Here is a 5583-nt window from a genome sequence, read left to right as displayed (position 1 = left end):
ATTTGAAAACTATTTGAGTAATTGTTCATGGTGTACGCCATTCTTTTTTTCTTTCTTTTTTTTTTCTTGATCCAGACACAAAATTCTGCTGTGTTTCCCACATCAGTTTGCCAACATTTGGCTGTGTCTCAAGGGAATGCATAGCCATTGGTACCAACTCTTCAGAGAAGTTTCAGACATGGTAAAAAATAAAATGAAATAATGAAAAGACTTGAAGGTGTGAATAGGATGAGACTCTGTGGCAAGTATGGCCGTATACTGGAATGTTAAAATACCTCTTTGTACTCAGCTTCTGTGAGCTGTCAGTGGTCTGTGTGTACACTGAATTTTGTGGGGAGCTACCTGACTGAGAAATAGCTGTTACAAGACCAAGCTGCAATATTTTACTCAAAATTAGTTCTTTTGATGTACACGCTCTTTCTCTCTGGTGCTGAAGCAGGGGTTTTCAGGCCTCCTTTGCTTTTATAAGCTCTCTAGATATTTTGCAGTGAAGGAACTCCATACCAAAACTTACAAGAACAGGTTCAATTTTTTTCTTAGTTGCGTTTCACAAAGGACTTTCCCAGTCCAATCATCCTGGTACAGAAACCGACTCACTGAAATGAGAACCAAGTACTAAACCCTTTTAGCCTTTAATGGATTTGGACCTAGATATGAACCCTGGGAGTAGCATCTGCCTGTAGCAAGAGCTGAACAATTCCAGCTCTTCAGCGTGAGTTGTGCCCATCCTGCAAGAGAACCGGAAAGGAGTTTCAGATTACTCTGCAATTCCACGTTTGGGCTCCACTATAGTTGTGAGTGACCAGCACCCAAAGACAGCCTTTTTTTTTCCCCTGAAATCTATATGAGAGTGAGAGGAATGCCTTAAACGTGAATCTCTGCTCAGGCCAGGTAATGTTAAAAAATGCACAGTGAATTAAAAGGTAGGAATATAGCATGAGCCGAGTTCACTTGTTTCAAAGTTTCTGTGTTAGTCAGAGACCCAGATCTGACTTATGGTAGCAACTACAGTTTATTTCCCTCTTTTGCTTTTCAAAAGTTGATGTGAAACCACTGAAAGATGAATATAAATCAATTGCAGTTTTACTGTAGCTGTGTAAAGAGAGGGAAATTGTCTCAGAATCAGTAGTCCTAAATGTGCTGCATTTGAATCATTCTAGTCTGCTGTACGTGAATTTTTTGGGAGACTTCTTAATTTAGTGGCTGAGCCAATTCAAATCATAGTGGTGCAGGGCTGCTTTCATAATGCAGCATCCAGGTGTCTTTGGCAAAGTCCACGCGCTAACAGTTCAGTCCCACTCTTCTATCACACATGTTCTATAAACCATTTGAAAAAAAAAATCAATAATTTAAAAATCTTTTTGTCTGATACAGCAAAACCAATTTGTGCCCTTTACAGCCTGACAGCTTAATTTTTATTTCTTAAAGAAAAAAAAAAATTCAAATCCTAAACCCAGTCTTGAGTTATACAATTGTTAAAAAGCCTCAGAAATTAGCAAGCAGCTTTTAGAAATGTTTAACTTAAAAACAGCCAGGAAGGGCTTTTTTTTTTTTTTTTTTTTTATTTTTTTTAAAAAAAAAAAAAAAATATTGCCTCCAAATGAGACCTTTGTGCCAACTTTTATTCTGGAGCACAGCTTTACAGCTGAGCTAAAACCCCCTATAATAGGAGAAAAGTGACAGACCCTTAACTATAGTAGCATGAACAGCACTGCTATAATTCCTGGGTGAACTTTGTCCCTGGATGTGTGTTTTTGGAGTGTGCCGGGGTGACATTCAGCCTCTACATTCATTTTTATGATAATTCAGAGTAAATTGTGGTGCAATAAACTCTTCAAGCCTGTCTTTCTTGTGAAAGCCATGAATCAATCAGCTGCAGGCTTTTTTGGGTCTTTTCAATGTATAGTGATCATTTAGATTTGACATGCATTGTGAGACCTTGGCTTAGCTCCTCTCTATGGTCTGTCATTAATTCCAGCCTTTACTGTTCTGAAGTACAGTGAAGGATGACTGAGAAATCATTGCCCCTCTTCAGCTCTGTTATTGCACAAAATAGCAGCGCAATAATTTTTTGTCAATGTTTTACTCTAAAAGCTTTCTACATCAGTTTTGAAAAGGAAGCAATAAAGCCCATTCAATGGTATGAATAAAAATCCTTTGAGGTTTAGGCGCAGGGCTGCTTTTCTTCAGCTGGTAATCAAATTGGAGCTAAAATGAAATTGAGTTTTCTTATGAAAATAGCCTTTGTTGCTGGGAAGGCTGGTAATTCATAAACAATAACCTGCTCTTTTGTGTGGATAATAATATATTCATGTTCTTTCAATAGGGTAAAAGCCAGACCTAGTGCATTATGGTACAGTAAAAATAGCAGAAGGAGCTTGCTGGAATAATCTTGAAGAAGAAATGTAGCATTCGGTGACTTAAGCTTTCAGCTCCCATCTGAAATTGTACTTTGCTTTTATTTGCGAGCTGGGTTTTAGTTGTTGATTTGTTGCCGCTATACAATATTTGGTTAATTGTGGAAGATCTCAAGCTGTGCTCATCACTGCTCCTGCGAAGGCTGCTGCCAGCTGCTAGAAACAGAGCCTGCTGCTACAGGATGTACACTATTCACAGGAGCAGCCTCTCAGCGCTGATTATCACTGAAGAGTTCCCCGCTCTCCATCACTCCGCGCCCTGCACGCAACCGGACTGCCGAGCACGGGGAGGGAGGTAGGCTGCCTGCCCTCTCTTCGGGGTGCGCTCAGAGGCGCTCGGCGGGGCTGCGGGGAGCGCGGGGGGTGAACTTGGCCGGGGATTTTCCAAGCCCCGCTGGGGGGAAACAGGCGTCCTGGCCCCTGGGGAGGGGGGGGACAGCGGTTGTGGGGCTCAGTCACTTCGGAGCCGAGCAGGGGCTGGAGGAGGACGTGAGGGGCAAAGAGTGAGGATTTCCAAGCGCACCGCGAGGTGCTCTTGGGAATGTTGCCTCGGGGTTTGGTGCTGTTTTCTAACTAGCCGGGCGATCCTTCAGAGGTTTGATCCAGCGCTGGTGCTTGTTGGCGTTTTGGGGTGTACCTGGTTGTCACGTCTGTGTTTGGCGGCTCGGTGCCGAAGGTCTCGGTACGGGTGGAGGATGCTCCCCAGATACATTGTGTGAGCAAAGGCAAGAGGCTGGCGGAAAACTCTGGGAGCGTGTCCTCTCTGTAGTGACTCTTTTTCTTCGCCTCAGCTCGTGGGGAGTGGAGGGTAAACTTCAGTCTGAAGTACCTGAAATTGCCTCCCTCCCCCTCCTCCCCACCAGTGTGTGCTTTTAAATTGTTGGTAGCTGTGGTAGTCTTGAGCTCTGAGTGGTGATAAAAAAAATTGCATGCAGACAACAGGCATGCAAAGATGCTGATTTGGGGTCTGTTTATGTGTAAGATGCAGACGTGGTCAGTCTCGCCAACACTGAGGTGAGAGATTACTTCAGGATTTAGTTTGATTTTGGCGAGTCTCCCTGCCTGGGTGACGGGAGTAACGCTAAAACCACTCATCAAGGGTGCCTGGGGAGTTGCAGCATGAGGCATGATAGCAGGACAAAACTGTGCCATTACTTGGGGATTTCAGTTGCAGGGGAGGACGAGAGGACAGACTGTGTCTCGGTGGCAAATCGGAAGCAGCTTTGCACAGGGCTTTCTTAGAGCGAAAGGGTTTGTCATGCAGACCCTGCAAACCCCACTCTTTTTAACTGAAATAAGGAATGGATTAATACCAGGTGCATACTTCTCCTTATAAACTTTTCTAAGGCTGCAGAAAAGTTTAAAAAAAAAAACCCAAAACAACAGAACATACCCTAGGCAGCTATAAAGTAAAGGAGAATGTAAAGTGCAAAGACTTACAATAGGGATTATTTTCTAAGTAACGTTGAAGTTAGATCTGTACCATGTGCAAGGCTGTCTTGAGGCAGTTGCAGAGGGTTTTATTCATTTTTAACAGTGAAATTACATGCTTAACAAAAGGAACTTTTAAAGGCACAGTGGTAACTGACAGTCAAAGCAATATATGTCATTATCCAATTAGTACACACAAGTGTGTTTTTATTATTCACTTAACATACCTCTGTGTTTGGCTCTCAGAAATACGATGTTTTGTTTCTCCAAGTGTTTAAAGACTGGTATGTGTTTTACTGCTGTAATTGGAGTAATGTTTTTGCACATTACATGTATTTATATCTCTGTTGCTCATTGGATTAGCTCTCTTTAGAAGGAAATTTCTAACATGAAAAAACTGTTTTTGTGAGTAAATGTTGGTTAGACAAAATGTAGCATGTACTCGATTCCAGTTCTCCTCACAACGGGAAAATCTGCTTTACATTGCACCGAAAGTTGAATTGAGAGAAATAATATTGCTTGTGTTTAAAAGAATGATAATGCAATGAAATTTTCAAGTGCATTTGAATGAAAAGTATGTTAGCCTATAATAAAGCATTTGTTGGTACTTGCTAATATGAGAGCAGAGAGGCTATTCGATAGAAGCACCCTTTTGGTTTTGTTGAAAAATAAACTGTCTAGCAATGTGTTGTTGGCATTTGTTTCCTTGGGAGACTGGTTAACTGGCAGCTGTGGTGGCGATTTTAGCTTTTTAATTCCAGGCTTTGCAGAGTTGTGGTACGTTGTGTTAGCAGAGTTCTTTTAGGAGCAAACATTTCACTTGTAGTTGGACGGTGCTGTTATCCTAGCACCAAACAGGTCAAATAGCTGTAACAAGTTTTCCAAAGAATCCATGGTGTCTACAGCTTTAGAAAGAACAGTTTTGCTTCTCTTGCTATGTTTAAATAGGGTTTAGTGAACGTGCTTGAAGTGGAGTATGTTTGTTATGCCGGATTCACCTTTGTCATGGAAATGCATGCTTTGTTCTGGGCTTCATGCAGCAAGGATGCTTTACTTAGGTATACGGTGCTCTAAGGAAGCTCTGGGATGTGCATAAACCTCCATGAAAGCAAACTCAGTCTTTAAATTTCACTAATGTTAGGTGTTTCCCATACTGATAGCACCGGAGTGGGACAGCTGTATACGAAGGGAAGTGTGAGCTCTTCATGAGACAACTGCTAGTGTCTCTCATGCCCAAGTACTATTATTTGGCAGTCTTATGAGTTATGAATAACTACCCAGCAGTGAATCACTCGAAGACCTCCAAACTCATTTCTTGGTGCCTATATCAGACTAAAATACAAGTAAATGTGATGTTTACCAATGTAAACTTTATCTACCACTGTAACTCACAAAACTAGGTCATTTCAGTTGCCATTAGCATTTGTAAGTTCACAAAGGAACGCATTTCCAGACTATGCAGTCATAAATTATATGCTACTTATTGCAACACACAAATTAAAGTTGTCCACCATTGAAAAAGTTGGCTGAATGATGCACTGTACATTGGCCTTGAAATTTTAAGTATCTGCTGATGCTGGAGCATGAATTCTTTACTGAGTGTGGATATCCCTACAGATGTAAGGCAAATAAGTTGATCATAATTATTTTGCTATAAAAAAGCAAGTTTCAGCCATTGCAGACAAAAAGGTAACCAAAACCTCTCAAACCCTGTAGTCAAAAAGCATCGATATAT

This window comes from Egretta garzetta, unplaced genomic scaffold, assembly GCF_000687185.1.
Source record: "Egretta garzetta isolate BGI_Z169 unplaced genomic scaffold, ASM68718v1 scaffold168, whole genome shotgun sequence".
In the NCBI taxonomy this organism is placed as follows: domain Eukaryota; kingdom Metazoa; phylum Chordata; class Aves; order Pelecaniformes; family Ardeidae; genus Egretta; species Egretta garzetta.
Note: the sequence above shows the minus strand (reverse complement) of the source record.